Below are 20,950 nucleotides of genomic sequence, written 5' to 3'. Positions count from 1 at the left end.
TGATGGGAAGATGGACTGAGGAGGGGAAGGGCCGGCTCCCTGCAAGTGGTAGAGCAGTGGGGCACAAAAATCAGAACTTTTAGAAGCCTGCTCACAGATGGACATCGCTAAGGCTAAGCAGGGGTGGAGCCCTCATGGGGACAGTATGGTCTCAGGACTTGTGGAGTCACTGTAAGATCAGGGGCATCTGAGTATGGCAAAGCACCCAGGTATTAGAGCGGGAAAGCTGACTACAGAGACAGAGCCGAGGAGTGAGCTCTCAGCTTGGGGTTACCATTAACCGTGATCCAAGGAACAGTCGGGCCACTGCTCTTTGAGAAGAGACCCTACAAGTGGCAGATCCAAGGAGACTCACCTTCCTCCTCTAGAGGCAGGAATCTGATGGGTTTGGAGACTCCAATTGGGGCATACGCCAAGGAGAGAAACAACTGGTCACAGGCTGGGTGAGCCCACAGCGCAGCCAGAGCCCAGGGAGATGGGAGTGATTGACCCCTTTTCTCTGAGGGTGCATTGAGGAGTGGGGTCCTGAGGTCTTGGCTCCTCTGGGTTGAAAATTAGGAGGCCGCCATTTTCATTCCTGTCCTCCAGAGCTCTACAGAAAGTTCAGGGAACAAAAACTCCTGAGAGTGAACTCCAGCAGCTTTCCTAAGCTGGCCCCTGGCAAGGGCGGTGCAATTCCGCCTTGGGCAAAGATATTTGAGAATCACTACAACAGGCCCCTCCCCCAGAAGATCGGTAAGAACATCCAGCCAAGACCAAGTTTACTGATCAAGTAGAACAGTGGATCTCCAGAGCGAGGGGAAAGCAATGTATGGAATTCATGGCTTTCTCCCTATGATCCTTTAGTCTTGCAAAGTTAAATTAAATTTTTTAATTTTATTTTTTTCCTTATTCTTATTTTTTAAAAGATTTTATTTGACAGAGAGATATCACAAGTAGACAGAGAGGCAGGCAGAGAGAGAGGGGGGAAGCAGGCTCCCTGCGGAGCAGAGAGCCCCATGTAGGGCTCAATCCCAGGACCCTGGGATCATGACCTGAGTGGAAGGCAGAGGCTTTAGCCCACTGAGCCATCCAGGTGCCCCTTATTCTAATTTTTTTTTAAACGTTTCCTCTTTCCTCTTTTAACGTTTTTACTAGTTTATTTTAACAATAGCTTTCTTAAAAAAATCTTTTTAAACCTTCTTTATTATAGTCATATTTTATCTTTCATTGTATTTAATTTTATTTTTTGTATACATATAGGGTCTTTTTTTCCTAAAAAAATTTGGGATACAATTTCTTCTAATAGATCAAAATATACCCTAAACAAAACCTATGGTTTTGTCCTAGTCTCCAGCCTGAGCACATTTTTTCCTCTTTTTTTCTTCTTCTTCTTTCTTTTTCCAACCAACTTATCTTATCAATTCCTCTTTTAGAATTATTTTAAAATTTTCATCTTTACAGTCATATTCCATCCCTTCATCGTATTTACCCTATATATATGTTTTTTTCTTTTTTGTATATATATTTTTCTTTCTTTAAAATTTTGGGAGGTAGTTTCTTCTAAGAGACTAAAATATACCCCAAATCAAGTGGGTGTCTCTGTTCTATTCACCAGTCTAATATATATATATATTATAAATATATATATATTTATAATATATATATATGTGTGTGTGTGTGTATATATATGTATATATATTTTTATTTCTTTTTACCTCCTTTCTCCAACCCCCCCCCCCAATTTGGGGTCTCTTCTGATTTGGTTAGCATATATTTTTCTGGTGTCTTTGCCACCCTTTTAGTATTTTATTCTCTTGCTCATATATTCTTATCTGGATAAAATGACAAGGTGGAAAAACTTGCCACAAGAAAAAGAACAAGTAGTATTGGCAGCGAGGGACCTCATCAATACAGACAGCTGTAATATGCAGATCTAGAGTTCAGAATGATGATTCTCAAGGTGCTAGTTGGGCTCAAAATAGGCATGAAAGATATTAGAGAAACCCTGTCTGGAGAAATAAAATTGCTTTCTGGAGAAATAAAAGAACTAAAACCTAACCAAACTGAAATTTAAAAAGGTATTAATGAGGTGTAATCAAGAATGGAGGCTCTTACTGATAGGATAAATGAGGCAGAAGAGAGAATTGGTGATATAGAAGATCAAATGATGGGGAATGTTGAAGCTGAGCAAAAGAGAGACAAGCAACTACTGGACTATGAGGGGAGAATTAGAGAGATAAGTGCTATCATAAGATGAAACAATATTAGAATAATTGGGATTCCAGAAGAAGAAGAAAGAGAGAGGGGTAGAAGGTATATTGGAGCAAATTATAATAAAGAATTTCCCTAATATGGCAAAGGGAACAAGCATCAAAATCCAGGAGGCATAGAGAATCCCCCTCAAAATCAATAAAAATAGGTCCATACCTTGTTATCTAATAGTAAAACTTACTAGTATTAGTGACAAAGAGAAAATCCTGAAAGCATCCTGGGACAAAAAGTCTGTAACATACAATGGTAGAAATATTAGATTGGCAGCAGACTTATCCACAGACACCTGGCAGGCCAGAAAGAACTGGCACGATATATTCAGAGCACTAAATGAGAAAAATATGTAGCCAAGAATACTATATCCAGCTAGGCTGTCATTGAAAATAGAAGGAGAGATAAAAAGCTTCCAGGACAAACAAAAATTAAAATAATTTGCAAACACCAAACAAGCCCTACAGGAAATATTGCAAGGGGTCCTCTAAGCAAAGAGAGAGCCTAAAAGTAACAGACCAGAAAGGAACAGAGACAATATACAGTAACAGTCACCTTTCAGACACTACAGTGGCACTAAATTCCTATCTTTCAACAGTTACCCTGAATGTAAATGGGTTAAATGCCCCAATGAAAAGACACAGGGCATCAGAATGGATTAAAAAAACAAAACCCATCAATATGCTGTCTACAAGAAACTCATTTTAGATCAAAAGACACCTCCAGACTTAAAGTGAGGGGCTGGAAAACAATATACCATGCTAATGGACATCAAAAGAAAGCTGTGGTGGCAATCCTTCTATTAGATAAATAAGATTTTAAGCCAAAGACTATAATAAGAGATGAGGAAGGACACTGTATAATACTCAAACAGTCTGTCCAACAAGAAGATCTAACAATTTTATGTCCCTACATGGGAACAGCCAACTATATAAACCAATTAATAACAAAATCAAAGAAACACATTGACAAGAATACAATAATAGTAGAGGACTTTAACACCCCCCTCACTGAAATGGACAGATTATCCAAGAAAAAGATCAACAAGGAAATAAAGACCTTACATGACACCCTGGAGCAGATGGACATCACAGATATATTCAAAAAATTCCATCGCAAAGCAACAGAATACACATTCTTCTCTAGTGCACATGGATCACATCCTGGGTCACAAATCAGGTCTCAACTGGTACCAAAAGACTGGGAGCATTCCCTGCATATTTTCAGACCACAAGGCTCTGAAGCTAGAACTCAATCACAAGAGGAAAGTTGGAAAGAACTCAAATACATGGAGGCTAAAGAGCATCCTACTAAAGAATGAATGGGTCAACCAGGAAATTAAAGAAGAATTAAAAAAAATTCATGGAAACAATTGATATTGAAAAGACAATTGTTCGAGGAACTTGGGTGGCTCAGTGGGTTAAAGCCTCTGCCTTCAGCTCAGGTCATGATACCAGAATCCTGGGATTGAGCTCCACGTTGGGCTCTCTGCTCAGCAGGGAGCCTGCTTCCTCCTCTCTCTCTGCCTGCTTCTCTGCCTACTTGTGATCTCTGTCTGTCAAATAAATAAATAAAATCTTAAAAAAAAAAAAGACAATTGTTCAAAATCTGTGGGCCACAGCAAAGCATGTCCTGAGAGGAAAGTATACACCCATACAAGCCTTTCTCAAGAAACAAGAAAGGTCTCAAGTATACAACCGAACCCTACACCTAAAGGAGCTGGAGAAAGAACAGCAAAGAAAGCCTAAACCCAACCCGAGAAGAGCAATCATAAAGATCAGAGCAGAAATCAATGAAATAGAAACAAAAAGAACAGTAGAACAAGTCAATGAAACTAGGAGCTGGTTCTTTGAAAGAATTAATAAGATTGAGAAAACCATGGCCAGACTTATCAAAAAGAAAAAACAAAGGATGCAAATAAATAAAGTCATGAATGAAAGAGGAGAGATCACAACCAATACCAAAGAAACACAAACAATTATAAGAACATATAATGAGCAACTATACACCACCAAATTTGACAATCTGAAAGAAATCGATGAATTTCTAGAGATATATAAACTACCACAACTGAACCAGGAAGAAATAGAAAGCCTGAACAGACCCATAACCAGTAAGGAGATTGAAGCAGTCATCAAAAATCTTCCAACAAACAAGACTCCAGGGCCAGAAGGTTTCCCAGGGGAATTCTACAAAACATTTAAAGAAGAATTAATACCTATTCTCCTGAAAATGTTCCAAAAAATAGAAATGGAAGAGAAACTTCCAAACTCATTTTATGAGGCCAGCATCACCTTGATCCCCAAACCAGACAAAAACCCCATCAAAAAAGAGAACTACAGATCAATATCCTTGATGAACACAGATGTGGAAATTCTCAACAAAATATTAGCCAATAGGATCCAACAGTACATTAAAAGGATTATTCACCATGACCAAGTGGGATTTATTCCAGAGCTGCAAGGTTGGTTCAACATCTGCAAATCAGCCAATGTGATACAATACATTAATAAAAGAAAAAAAAAGAACCATATGATACTCTCAATAGATGCTGAAAACACATCTGATAAAGTACAGCAGCCTTTCTTGATCAAAACTCTTCAAAGTGTAGGAACAGAGGGTACATACCTCAATATCATCAAAGCCATCTGTGAAAAACCCACAGCAAATATCATCCTCAATAGGGAAGAGAGCTTTTCCCCTAAGGTGAGGAACATGGCAGGGATGTCCACTATCACCACTGCTATTCAACATAGTACTAGAAGTTTTGGCCTTAGCAACCAGACAACAAAAAGAAATTAAAGACATCCAAATGGGCAAGGAAATCAAACTATCACTCTTTGCAGATGATATGATACTTAAAGTGGAAAACCCAAAAGACTCCACTTCAAAACTGCTAGAACTTGTACAGGAATTCAGTAAAATATAAAGATATAAAATCAATGCACAGAAATCAATTGCATTTCTGTACACCAACAACAAAACAGAAGAGAAATCAAGGAGTCAATCCCATTTACAGTTGCACTCAAAACCATAATATACCTAGGAATAAACCTAACCAAAGAGGCAAAGAATCTGTACTCAGAAAACTATAAAGTACTCATGAAAGAAATTGAGGAAGACACAGAGAAATGGAAAAGCGTTCCATGTACATGGGTTGGAAGAAAAAATATTGTGAAAATGTCTATGCTATCTAAAGCAATGTACACGTTTAATGCAATCCCTATCCAAATACTATCAATCTCTTTCAAAGATATGGAACAAATTATCCTAAAATTTATATGGAACAGAAAAGACCTGAATAGCCAGAGGAATGTTAAAAGGAAAGCCAAAGTTGGTGGCATCACAATTACAGATTTCAAGGTCTATTACAAAGCTTTAATCATCAAGACAGTATGGTCTGGCACAAAAACAGACACATAGATCAATGGAATGGAATAGAGAGCCCAGAAATAGACCCTCGACTCCATGGTCAACTAATCTTTGACAAAGCAGGAAAGAATGTCTAGTGGAAAAAAGACAGTCTCTTCAACAAATGGTGTTGGGAAAACTGGAGAGCCACAGGCAGAAGAATGAAACTGCATCACTTCCTTATACCACACATGAAAATAGACTCAAAATGGATGAAAGACCTCAATGTGAGACAGGAATCCATCAAAATCCTTGAGGAGAACACAGGCAGCAACCTCTTCGACCTCAGCTGCAGCAACTATTTCCTAAAAACATTACCAAAGGCAAGGGAAACAAGGGCAAAAATGAACTACTGGGACTTCATCAAGATCAAAAGCTTTTGCACAGCAAAGGAAACAGTCAACAAAACCAAATGACAACTGAAAGAATGGGAGAAGATATTCACAGATGACATATCAGATAAAGGGCCAGTATCCAAAATCTAAATGACATATCAGATAAAGGGCCAGTATCCAAAATCTAAAGAACTTATCAAACTCAACACCCAAAGAACAAATAATCCAATCAAGAAATGGGAAAAAGATATGAACAGACATTTCTGCAAAGAAGACATCCAAATGGCCAACAGACACATGAAAAAGTGCTCAACATCATTCGGCATCAGGGAAATACAAATCAAAACCACAAGGAGATAACACCTCACACCAGTCAGAATGGCTAAACTTTACAATTCAGGAAATGAGTCTACGGCCATACCACCCTGAACGCACCCGAACTCGTCTGATCTTGGAAGCTAAGCAGGGTCGGGCCTGGTTAGTACTTGGATGGGAGACAATTCGGGAAATGATAGATGTTGGCGATGCAAATATTTTACAGCAGAGAAAGGGGAACCCTCCTACACTCTTGGTGGGAATGCAAGCTGGGGCAGCCACTCTGGAAAACAGTATGGAGGCTTCTCAAAAAGTTGAAAAAGAGCTACCCTATGACCCAGCAATCACACTACTGGGTATTTACCCTAAAGATACAAATGTAGTGATCCAAAGAGGCATGTGCACCTGAATGTTTATAGCAGCAATGTCCACAATAGCCAAACTATGGAAAGAACCTAGATGTCCATCAACAGATGAATGGATAAGGAAGATGTGGTGTGTATATATATATATGTATATATATATACACACACCACACACACACACACACACACACACACACACACACACACATAATGGAATACTATGCGGCCATCAAAGGAAATGAAATCTTGCCATTTTTGCAATGACGTGGATGGAACTAGAGGGTATTATGCTGGGCGAAGTAAGTCAATCAGAGAAAGACAATTATTGTTTGATCTCCCTGATATGAGGAATTTGAGAGGTAGAGTGGGGTGTTGGGGAGGTAGGGAAGGAAAAAATGAAACAAGATGGGATCAGGAGGGAGAAAAACCATAAGAGACTCTTTTTTTTTTTTAAAGATTTTATTTATTTATCAGAGAGAGAGAGGGGGAGAGAGCAAGCACAGGCAGACAGAATGGTAGGCAGAGGCAGAGGGAGAAGCAGGCTCCCTGCTGAGCAAGGAGCCTGATGTGGGACTCGATCCCAGGACGCTGGGATCATGACCTGAGCTGAAGACAGCTGCTTAACCAACTGAGCCACCCAGGCGTCCCCCATAAGAGACTCTTAATGTCACAAAACAAACTGAGGGTTGCTAGAGGTGAGGGGGAGTATGGAGAGGGTGGTTGGGTTATGGACACTGGGGAGGGTATGTGATATGGTGAGCATATGTGATATGGTGAGTGCTATGAAGTATGTAAGACTGAGGATTCACAGACCCGTAACCCTGGGGCAAATAAGGCATTATATGTTAATAAAAATAACAAACAAAACAAAACACAAATGAAGACCTGACATAAGGCTACCATCTGGTGGTATCAAAATAGCACTCAGAAGATTAACAATACAAAGTTCTTTCTGCATATTTAGAGCTCGTATGTACTTCCACAATCCATTGTGTGACTCCCAACATTTTAAAATGTAAGTTATTTTCATCTCACTGAAGCCAATTTGTGTAGACATACATACTTTCAAAAAGATGTATGTGATAGTTTCAAAAAAAGAGGTAAATTGTTTGACCTCTTAGTTTAAGTCTGTAAAATTGAACTGATACAAATTAACCTGCAAGATTGCTGTGATGCTCTCACAAAGTTCCAAGAATGAGGGAGAACTAATAGCTATTGTCTAATATGTACCCACATTTTTGAAGCATACATGTGATGGCACCCTGTGACGCATCTGTAATAGAAACTCTCTGATCTACTACTTTTTAATTCATAAACCAAATTAATAATGTTCTGTTTCTTCAGTAAAACATAATGTCACTGCCCACTGTACCTCTCATGGCCCAGGCACTTCTCCTACCACAAACAAGGTTACACAAATAACAAGGGTCAGTCAGTGTTTATGCCTAGTCCTAGGAAGCTAAGTTAAATGCTCTGTAAAGATTCTATGAAGATGAGTCATTGATAAAGCAATTGCTGATACATTATAAGAGTACACAGTTTAATAGGTAATTGGTGTTTATGTTTTATAAAATTAAGAACAATTTATTTCACATTTTGTCTTCTACTTGTAAAACCAACAAGGGAAACTGAACCTTTAATTATTAAGTAACTGCAAGGACCACGTAGAAAATACAATCAGCATTTGCACTAACCGGCAGACATTTGGGTTATCTTGGCAATACTCTGAACCATGCGCTCTTGTGTGTATTTAGTAAAATGCAAATATTTTACAGTACAGTGGCATAGTGTTCCTGTACTTGGTTAGTGTGTGATGTAAACTACATATACATATTTTAAAAATAAATTTCTAAATAAAAATACACAAAAATATAAAGCTATATACAGCATTATGATGTTGCCCATAAGATAATCTCTATTTATACGTAATTTTCTTGCCCACATTCCAGAAAAGGAAACTACCATTTAAACCTAACCCATGTTTGGATGATGTTTGGACTTTAGATCCTGAAGGTGCAATGGTACGTGAGAAACTTCCTTTCAGAATTTTAGGATTTACTTTATCAAAATAAGGGTCTGTTAATTAAACAAGGAGGCCTTAGGACAGAGGTGGCTCTGATGATCTGGGGCCTTCGTTAGCAAACCCAAATCTAAGCCTGTAAAATGGTTCAAGGTTAAGAGATCAAAATGCTAAGGACAAGGAATCACAAACAGCCAACCAGCCCTTAAGCTGTAGCCAACCAAATAATTTCCCTTTTTTCACTTCCAGACTCTCTTTATGTAATCTTTCCCTGGCTCCTGTGGGCAGAGTGCTCCTGGCCAAGGGACACAGATTTTTCTCAAATAAACTCTTAACATCTTCAGTGTGTCTCAGTTTTTCTTTTAACAAACCCATAAACTGGTATTAACAGACCCATTTGTAGATTATTAACACCATGTTTGGGCTTTCATACTTCAGTGAATCTGACACATTTGCTGGTGATAAAGAATTAGTATATGATGGTTCTTTTCAACAATGAAAAGATAAGAAGAAGAACAAACGGGCGCCTGGGTGACTCAGTGGGTTAAACCTCTGCCTTCGGCTCATGATCTCAGGGTCCTGGGATCGAGCCCTGCATTGGGTTCTCTGCTCAGTGGGTAGCCTGCTTCCCCCTCTCTCTCTGCCTGACTCTCTGCCCACTTGTGATCTCTATCTGTGTCTCATAAATAAACAAAAATCTTAAAAAAAAGAAGGAAAAACAAACATCATTTCTTTTTCAGTTGACATCATAAGGTTGAATTCAAATAATATTTTGAAAACCCTCATACTCAAACTTTTTAGAATTGCATGATGTAAATATCTTCTATTTGTTTTGTTTAAAGATTTATTTACTTATTTGACAGAGAAAAGAGCACAAGGAGGAGGAGCAGGAGAGGGAGAAGCAGGCTCCCAGGGAGCCTGACAAGGGACTTGATCCTCGGACCCTGGCTCAATCCTAGGATCCTGAGATCATGACCTGAGACAGACTCTTAACCAACTGAGGCACCCAGGTGCCCCAATTATCTCCTATTTTAATGGAAATATTTGTAAGTATCCTTCAGATTTGTCAAATACTCATGATACAAAATATTATTACTATAGTTTTTCACTAAGTCATCATCTTAACTAAGAAAAAAATGCATTTTTTGGTGAAGAATTTTAATTATTCTTTAACTTACCCTTTCTAAAAGTGTTTATTGGCAACGTCAACATAATTTTTTTAATGGATTTTGTGAATTTTTTTCTTGGAAAAATACTGTTTAGGGCATTCTAAAACATTGATTTCTTATTGCTTTACCCACTTTAAAAATATATTCTTCCTACTGTTTTCACCCCAATATCAGACACTTTGGTTTAATCTATACCTTATTTTGCAGTTAAAAAGAGTATTTCTTAAGTATTTGATAAATTAGTTCAATGCCAAATGATTTTGACATGATTCTCATTTCATCCTAGAATCTGTATGCTTTAAATGCACCCTGATAAACATATTGACAAATAGAAAAGGCACACTGGAACAATCACAAGTTAATTCTCTTTTTGTAACAATGTAAAATGAAGGAAAGGAAGAAAAAATGCTGCTATAGGTCAAAGAGAGAGAGCGAAGAGAGAGGAGAAAATCTACTTATTTTTCAGTATGTCATTGTTTCTTGAACAAGAACAATGAAACACTGACCACAAATGGCTTAATTAATCTCCAGGCACAGCCTTTAGTATTGCCCCAGATTTGGGTTGATATTCGATAACAACGTAAGACATTTGTCTCTTGGGAATCTATTGTTTAGTTGGCCCTACATTTGTTGTTATAGTTACAAACCACAAGGAATGTTGGTTTTCAGAGAATCACAAATTGGAGTAAGAATGGAACAGCATGTTCTAGATCACAGACCATGTCTATGTATCTGTATTCCTAATATAATACTAATAAGTCTCATTTGATTTCTTTGTATGTAAGAAAGACACTTCTAATTTCAGATAGAGATAGATGATCATAGCAACCAATGGTAAATATCAAGAGAAAAACACCGCCTGTTTTTAAAGTATAATTTATGTAATGGATAGATGATTCTATCTTCTACCAATGGATATTTTTTCTTTCAAACATGAACTAATGACTATTTTAGATTTCTATTTTGACTCTCTGTTAAAACTTAAGATAAAATATCTAAATGCTTCTTGCTGAACATTTGAGTATGATTCAGTAAAATCAACCTGTTGTTGTCAGTGAAGAAGGAAAAGAAACTTTAGGTTTGCCAGTTAAAGAAAAGGAAAGAAGTCCGAACTAAAATAAGATTTCTGTAAATATTAAATTTGGCATGATTTGTGTTTCTACAATATGGAATGGCCATCAAGTTAAATGTCTTAAAAAGTTGACTGGGAACAGTGGTCTTTACGTTTCTTCATAAAAGAAGCATGAAAAATTTGCCATACTGTCTATGCGTGTTTGTATGTGTAAAACACAGAGTTAAAAAAAAAAAAAATCTTCCACTGATATTAAAATGGGATGAAGACATGTCAAAATAATTTGCTAGTTAGGGTGTTTCTTAAGTGTCTAACACCCTTCCTAACTATAAATTATGTCACTAAGCACAAGCTACACCAAATACATTGTGGATAAAAGTTATTAAAACATGTTTTTATTCATATAATTAGCAACTGTCAGTACCTAGAAAATGACAGGTATGTGGTAAATACTCAAAAATGTTTGCTGATGGATGGGTATGAAGCTATAAAAAACTCTATAATAAACAGTCTGATATTTTAAGAACTATCTTTTGACCAAAGTATTTATATAAATATGCAGTTTTAGATGTTGAGAGATAATAACAAAATTATAAGTTCAGATTTATAAGGGGGTCAGACTGAATGTTTGCCTTTTCCCTTTACCTGATCTTCCTTTCAAATGTACATACAAAATATACACACATACATACATACTGATATACATCAGTGTAATTCCTAGAGAGCAAGTGGGTAGGAATGGTGGGGTTAGGGTTAGGGGGCCCTGATGGTGCCCATGTCATTCTAGGAGGAAGAATTAGACACACACACACACACACACACACACACACACACACACACACACACTGCTGACCAAGAAAGAATGATGCATTCCCCAGAGAAAGACAAAGCTGTCCTGGGAACTGTGCACATGCTCCTCAGAGAATTGGCTCAAGACCCGACTCACAGAGATGCACGCTAAAGGCAAGCCCACACATTCTGTTCATTGAAAACTATCAGGAGAATCAACTCTTCCTCTCTCCATATGAGATAGAAGAAAATGCACTGTCGCACAAGGAAAGGGAAACAACGTGCAAAGGGCCAGAGGAAGAGCACCCGTATAAAAGTGATTTCTCACTGGAAAAAGTGACAGTTTTAAGGTCAATGGTGGACATCAGACAAATGGGTTGTGGGTTTCCCCCTGCAATGCAGAGAAACTATCTGGACAACCATGACTTAGGGCATAAGTGGCAGCTTCTCTGGTAAGAAGGGGGATGACTCAAAAGTAGACCTAACCCCCACTTATCTTGGGCCAAATCTTCATCTGTGATCTTGGGTTATTTGTCCTACTGAATATGTAAGTAGTGCAAATAAGAACTTTTTCTTAAAGAGACAATTTTAGGATTTTCTTATTAGCAACAGAGCAAAAGACAAGCAAAAAGAAAAAGAAAGAAAGAAAGAAAAAATAAAAGAAATGAAATGAAAATGCTCCCTCTATGATTTCATTGGTGTTATGGACTAAATTGTGTCCTCCCCCAAATTCATACATTGAAACTCTTAACTCCAGTACCTCAGAATGTGACTATATTGGAGAGAGGGCCTCTCTGGAGTGATTAAGTTAAAAAAGTCCCTTACAGTCAACTCTAATCCAATCTGCTAGTCTCCTTCATTGGAAGAGGAAATCTGGGCTCAACGAGAGATACTAAAGGTATGTATGCACAGAGGGAAGACAACTTGAGGACGCAGTGAGAAAGTGCTACCTGTAAACCAAGACCACAGAAAAAAATCAAACCTGCTAACACCTGGATTTTGTACTCCCAGCCTCCAGAACTGTGAGAAAACAATCTTCTGTTGTTTATGCCAACCAGTATGTGGTATTTTGTTAGGGCAGTCCTAGCAAACAAATATAGTTAGTATCCAAACTGCATACAAAATCTCTGTTAACAGTTTCTTTTTAACTATTTATTTTGAGCCCTAATCTGTTCTCTATCTCTACAACTGTATTATTTCAAGAATATTATGTAAATAGAATCAAGTGTTATGTAAACTTTTTGGACTGGCTCTTTTCTCTCAGAATAATTCTCTTGAAATGCTTCCAAATTATTGTGTCGCCCATTCCTTTTTTATTGTTGAGTAACATGGTGTGTTAGGGATACACTACAGTTTGTGTAACTGTTCACAACTGAAGGATATTTGAGCTGCTTCCACTTTGGGGCTATTACAGAAAAAGCTGTGACTGACATTCATGCACAGGTTTTCATGCAGATATATGTTTTCATTTCTCTGGGAAAAATGCCCAAGAGTACGACTGCTGAGTCATATGGTAAGTATTTTTATTTTTTATATACTATACTGTTTTCCAGAGCACCAAACCACTTTACATCCCTACCAGCAAAGGAGGTATTATCCAGTTACTCCACATTAAGAAATAGATAATGCATGTGTTATGTAAATGTTTCCAGAACACCAAAGTATGGGATTTTCTTTTCTTTCTTTTTTTTTTTTTTTTTTAAGTTTTTTCAGGTTTGTTGACCCTGTATACCCAAACCCAGTAGTGTGCTGATAATCTGTATCTCTGGAATTTAAGAGGAAAAAAAAAAAGTAATTGCCTATTTGCAGGGTGTAGCTATTCCTGCCATGGCTGATTTCAAACTACTGAGACTTCATTGAGAGCAAAGTTGGAAAGATATGCATCCAAGCAGTTCTCACAAGCTGGCACAAACCAGTTCCAGCATATTGCTTCATAGAAATACACATGCGTGCATGCACACGCACCCTGGATTTATCTCCTTCATAAATATAGATAGAAAATTAAATAAAATGGTGGCCTGAATTTAACAACATGATGACATAATCAAATGCAGAGACAGAGGTAAAATAAAAAGTAGTCTATGATACAATTTTGGAAATAAAAAGCACATATTAATGTATAAACATATTTGTAGACTAAAAGGGACTGAAAACAAAATATTAATACCGTTTATTTCTGGGTAGTTAGTTGATGAATCATTTTCGTTTTCTTGATTCTGTTTTCTCCGTGTTCCAGTTTTTTTCAATGAACATTCTCTTTTAACCGTAAATAAATATTTTATTATAAAGTTTAAAATCTAAGGGGACATAGTTATTAAAGAACATAGAACAAAGCAAAATATGGGTGACAAAATTATATAATAAAGTACAAAGTGAGCTCAGAAATAGTGATGTTTGTTTTAAATGGAAACTAGACAAGATCATATGGAGTGAATCAGAAATGTTCTCCTTGAAGCCTCAGTTTCTTCCTCTCTAACATGGGATTAATATTCCAGCTTCATTAGAAGTCTAAATGAGGCAATACATACTTTACAAAGAAGACTTTCCGTCTGTTCTGTCTCATTGTATTCGAAATTATAAACCAACAAAATCCCAACATCAATTTTCAGAATGACATCAACAATTATTGGGGTAGGAAATGTTTTGCTTTAATGAGCTAGATGGGATTTTAAAAAACATTAATTTTATGGTTGGCATCATGAAAAGAGATAATACAATGCGTCAAGGATGGGTATTATATTTCAAAAATCTGTTTCAGAAAGTAGATTTTTCCCTTTTCTGTGATCCACTCATTTGTCCATTCATTCAAAAGGCATTTACAGAGGAGCAAGTTGGTGAAAATCAGCATTATTTGAGGAGAAAGTGACCAGAAAATGCAAGATAAATGACACCCCGGGGCCAAGAAAATTCTCCGTACCACCAATAGATGGCATTTGGCATGTTTCAGTGCAGATGGCAACAGCTGGTGCTGCTGTCTCTGTCCATTTCTCTTGTGCTAATAGGTGCCCACAGGCCATGTCCACTAATACTTGAAGTTAGGGCAAGCCCTTATTTAGCATAATAATGTATAAAGTGTACAATGGATATCTGAATTTATAATCATCTGTTCCAGAACTACCCAATCTTTGAATTATTAGGAAATGATATCAGCAACATTAAAATCGTGTCTTCCTGCTGGCCTCCCTTTCCTCTAAAAGAGGCAAGTAGAGCTACTGTTTCATAGCAACCCTTTCCCCACTATTTGGCCATGCCTACAGTATTAGTCTGCTCAGGCTGCTGTAACAAAATATCACATACTGGGTGGTGTAAACTACAGATATTTATTTATTTCTCAGAGTTCTGGAACCTGAGATGTCCAACTGCCAAAGTCACCAAGGGAAGAAGGGGTATTTCCCCCTGGCATCGACATAGCTGCAATGAGGAGGTAAGGATGATAGAGTATGAAGCATGAGCTTCGGATGTGCTAGGGATTTCCAAGAAGAGAGCACATGTGAAAGAGACAGCCTCTGTTTCAAAGGCTACAGAGGAATGCTTACCGCTGGGAGCTAGAGCAGATTTCATTTAAAGAAAGAAAATGAAAGGAACTTTCAGAAAATTGGTAGTCTATAGAAAAATTTGCTGATGACTAATTCTGAGTTCCAGAGGTTTCTCTCCAGAATGGATTTCGAGTTAGGACAGATTAAAGAGGGGTACAGAGTAAGGGATATACAGAGTTACATGGGCATGGACTTCTTCGCACGAGATGGGCAGGGAGCCTCAGCCTTAGGCTTGTCAAGGTAACAAAGGTAAACGAGAGTACATGGCACGAGGTGATAATTCAGACAGACAGGAATGGAGTGTGGGAGGCTGGCAAGACATCTTGCCACGAGTGCATGAAGCTATCAAAGAAGATGTGTAAGTCAGAAATGGGGCAAACTCCCCAGAAAACATGGAGAATTTAGAGAAAATGCATTCCAGCTCGAAATTATTTGTATTGATTCACAAATGGAATCAGTAAAGGGGAAGTATACTGGGATCTTTTGAGAATGGATATATAATACCAACACTAAATACTATTATAATACATGTAATTGTAAATGTATATGTAAAAAATGATAATTCCTAAATTAATGTTTAATGAAAATATTTAACTATAATTTCCTTCATGAATACAATGTTTAATTATAAAAAGTTAACCTAATTGGAAAGTATATAGAGAAATCTGATAAACTTACATACACGACCATCTGAAATTAATGACCATTAACATAAACATAAATAGCACATACTTCAGATCATCTTTAATATATTTTTTAATTAAGAAAACTCAACAATACTCCTATGAACATTTTGCCTGACCCATTACTCATCCCTCTTTTTTAAAAAAAAAGATTCTATTTATTTATTTAATAGAGAGAGAGAGAGAGAGACAGCAAGAGAGAATACAAGCAGGGGGAGTGGAAGAGGGAGAAATAGGCTTCCTGCCAAGCAGGGAGCCTAATGTGGGCCTTAATCCCAGGATTGTGGAAGCATGACCAGAGCTGAAGGCAGATGTTTAACAAGTGGGCCACCCAGGCACCCCTCCTCACCCTTCTTGTCTACTGGCAACCATTATCATGAGATTTATTTATTTTGCATATTTATGCTCATGTACATTTTAACATAGGTATATACCCATGAAAGCATATCATATTATTTTGTGAGTTTTAATATCTTACATAAATTTTATATGATCAAAATCATGTTATCTTTACCTACCAGTATAGAAATACCTTCTTTTCATTTAGCATTATACTTGAGAGATCTATTTAAACACATGAATACACTCTGATATATTTAGCCATTTACCTGTTAATAACATTTTGGTTGCTTTTTTAATATTCCAACAATGTCAAAATGAATATTTGTGCATACATCTCCTTGAAGACATATGTAAAAATTTCTCAAGGGTATTTACTTAGAAGAGCAATTGCTAAATTATAAGGGATGGGATTTTCAAACTTATTAACTATTACAAACTTGGTCTCCTAGGAAGTTGTACCAATTTTTGCTCCAACCAGCAAAGTTTGAGAATATCTATTTATCTTTTCCCTTGCCTACACTTGGGATTGTCAGACTAATAAATTTGCCAATTTGACAGATGAGATAACCTGTCTTACTCTTTTAATTTGCTTTCCTTCGAGTATCAGTGAAGTTGAACTTACTATCATTAGTTGATTGACCATTCTTGTATTGTCTTTCGTCTATTTCCAGTTCATATCCTTGTCCTATGGATATATGCTCTGGATTTTATGTTTTGTCTGCTATACATGTTTCAAATATTTTTGATGCTCGCTTTGAGCTTTGTTTTGGTATCATTTGAAAGATTTTCAGTATGATATAATTGAACTGATCAAATTTTTCTGCTTCAAATCTTTGCTTTTGTGTCTGGTTTAAGGTCATTAGTAATATACTCTAAACTTGGTAGAATCCATACAGATAGCTCACACTATTATTTCTCGCAGAGAGCTAGCTCAGCATTGAAGATAGAATGATCAAAATTGTATGACCAGGCTCAGAATGGTCATTTTCCAGATAGAATACTATCAATCATATGAGAAATATGTTACTGATTACAAGATACTGCTAAGTAGGTAGGGCTGTAAATGTTGAAGAGTATTTCCCATCCACTTTGCCTTGTACATGTTTTATGTATAGGATAAATTTGATTGATGAGCTTTGTAAAGTTGTTACAGGAAATGTTTGGAGCAGACACAGACAGCAAAATCAATACTGTCTAGATGTACTGGGTTCATGTGAGCAGATTTATTATCTTGACCTTTCACTCCAAATGCCCTGTCTTATTCTGTTATTATAAAAGTTAAACATACTTATTTATAAAGTGACAGGGAACAGATAACTCTGATGTGGCAACTTTATTAAAATCTCAGGGTTTGGATATAATTTGTGAGCCTGGCACTATTTTTAGCTCCTTTTAAAAACAATTCTATTCCCAGGTTAAGGTCATTTCATTGTTTCCTCTACCCTGTTTCCTGGAGGACTGAGTATAACCAAATTCTACTATATGTACATGTCCATGTAGAGTATGGACATATATGTGTTTAAGGGGAAGGTGAAGAAATGGACATATCAAACTACATCCTTTCTCTACTCAGAATATGGACTAAAAAACAGAACACCTGGGTAAGCAAAAAAAAAAAAAAAAAAAAAAAAGAGAGAGAGAGAGACAGCACAGTGTTATGCACATAGATGGACAATAAACCTATGCAGAATTAATAGATTAAAAATTGTATGTTACAATACTCAAAGGATCATGCAGACATCATTTTCTCTATCATCTATGAAGGACCTAGTTGTTCAAGCTGACACAGTTCTTCATTTGAGATTATAAATTCTGCCCGTACGTTTTTGAAACTAAATTACTTCTTTTTTTTTCTACATACTTCATACAAATAAAGGCCTGATAAGTCCCAAAGTTCTAGCATTGTACTCACCACGTAGCTGTATATTTTATAGAAGAGACATTAGTATATGTACACAAGATACACTAGAATTCTGATGTCTTTATGCTCAGGGAAATACCCAGTTGAATTTACTACTTGGTTTTTCACATTTTGTAGGGAAAGGAATTTTACATAACAGCTGGGGAAATCCAATAAGCTATATACATTAGGGATTTTTCATAGTCCCTTGAAAAATGCATTTAGTATAAATAAGCATGTTTTTCTATACTTCTGTCTAGATAGTGTTTTAAAGCTTTAAAGTAATAAAAACTGCATCTTGCTTTATAAACAGGGTTCGTAGTAGCTAAAAAAATCCCTTAAGACTAGATATTACCTTGATACTGTGCTTGTATCAGTGCAATTGCTCTTGAAAATTATTAAGTAATCAAACTTGGTTCCTTTCTTGTATCAGTGTTTAGAGGTAGGTTGAAGGACTGTTTGGAATACAAAAATTGGTTCAAGCTATTTGCTACAAACTATCTCTACAGCGTCATAACTGAATGCTTGATGTTTCCCAGACTCTGCTCAACTTAATGCCACAGAGAGTCTCTGACAGTTCATTTTACTCAAATTACTGCTGATGTATTTCTGTGAGTGTTCCCTTATAGTGGACAAGTGACATTCCATCCTTCTCAAATTATAACTATCTTCATTTGATTTGATCTTTTTATTGTCCATCTTCTCACTTTACCTCTTCTCACATCTTTAGTTTCTATAACCTTCAGAATACCCTATGGTCTTTCCATTAAAACAAATTAATATCATTTTTATTTGGAATATTTGACAATTGCTGGAAGACTTATAGTGTCATGGGGTGTTATAAAAGGGGTTAATAATTAGTACGTATTCCTATCCACTGGTGACCTTGTGGATGGTTAGATATTATTCTGTTAAGTCCATCCTTTTCAAGTGTATCCAGTTCAACTCAACAAGCCCCTTGAACAAATTTGTTACTGAGTTTCTCCCAAGAGAATACATGATTGAAAGTTTTAGAAACTTCACTGGACATTAGAAGATTGTAAAGGATCATCCTCATTTCTAGACTTTGACAATCTTAATAAGGTCTAAAGAAACACACTGAAGAAGCACAATGTTTTAGGGCTAGCTCATCTCCCCTGTAGTTTTTATTGATAAAGTAATTAGGGACAGTCCTAAATCATTGCAGTTATCATTAATCTTTTTTAGAGAAGCATCCTAGTCAGTTATCAAGCTCTTAAGAATTAAAAAAAAAAATCTTACAGCTACCCTTCCCTTTGCTATCCTTTACTGTTTTTCTAGGATTTTTTTTTTTAAATCCAAAAATTGTTGAAGTGGAACAGACACACAGTAATGCCATGTCAACATTTATTTATGGCCTGCCAGTTAAGATGGACAAAATAAAAAAGTAAAGGATTTTAAGAACAGTGCCTGCAAAGAATTCCACAGTGAGGTGGTACATCTCACTTGTCAAACTGGGACTAGAGACAGTACAATCTATATCTGTGATTATTTGCTTGGGTACACCGTCCATTTCCCCAGATCCTACATTAATCATTTTATTTCTACTTGCTTGACATGACATTCCAACTTCAGAATAGAAAATGCTGTTTTTATTTCTCTCTTGCATTTCGTGATTTCCCAGACTTTCTTAGATTTATTAGGTTCTACTTACTTTAAATATAACAAACCATATGTTATGAATGGCATGTATTGCAAAGGTCTGTAACATTATTCAGTCACTTAGAATTTGGAATAATTTTGCCTATGAAGATAATGCTATGAATGCACAGTAAATTTTTAGAGTTAAGGGTGAAATTGTACCTACCTCATGATGCGCCAAGACAGTAATTCTAAAGGTAACATTTCTTTCTGAAAACCCTCATTTATAATTTTCTCCCATGGGTGTAGGATTTTCTTAAGCAGATATTCAACCATCTGTTCATTAAGTCACCTTAAAAATACTGAACAAGGCAGTTGCTGGGTGGCTCAGTGGGTTAAAGCCTCTGCCTTAGGCTCAGGTCATGATCTTGGGGCCCTGGGATTGAGCCCCGCATCGGGCTCTCTGCTCAGCAGGGAGCCTGCTTCCTTTCCTCTCTCTCTGCCTGCCTCTCTGCCTACTTGTGATCTCTGTCAAATAAATAAATAAAACCTTTAAAAAAATACTGAACAAGCATATAATAAATGCCAGATGCTAGGGATTTAATAGTTCCAGAAATACTATTTCTGTTCTTTAAAAAGCATACGTATAGTCTAGCATGGGTAACAAAAAGTACTGGGCAATGACAATAGCTACTCAGCCCCTTTCACTGCAGCATAATGCACACATTGGTCAAGGGCAAGGCAGGAGGCAGGGAGATCAGCGTGCAGTTGTTAAAATAATTCAGGAGAGATACAGTGTTGACAGAGGAAATGAAAATCAATGAAAATGGTTACAAGAGATATTAGGGTAGGAAAGGAATCCAAGATAACACCCAAGATATTGCCATGGGCAACTGCAGGACAGTGGATTGGAGAGAATTTATAGTCCAACTACATTTTCATAATGGAAATCCTCTCTTTATTAGTAAGTAACTGAGCCCAAGACAACCAGTTCTCTGATTAGGGTGACCATTTAAAGTGAACTTTTCCTCAATGTTACCAAATTTTCCTAAAGATTTACTAATCCCTTGATTACTAGTCCCATTAATTTATGTAGCCAAGTATTAAAAGTATTAAAAGAGATTTATTCTTTTTTTTTTTTTTTAGATTTATTCTTGTTAGAACTCAGAG

The sequence above is a fragment of the Mustela nivalis genome (assembly GCF_964662115.1).
Source record: "Mustela nivalis genome assembly, chromosome: 12".
Classification (NCBI taxonomy): domain Eukaryota; kingdom Metazoa; phylum Chordata; class Mammalia; order Carnivora; family Mustelidae; genus Mustela; species Mustela nivalis.
Note: the sequence above shows the minus strand (reverse complement) of the source record.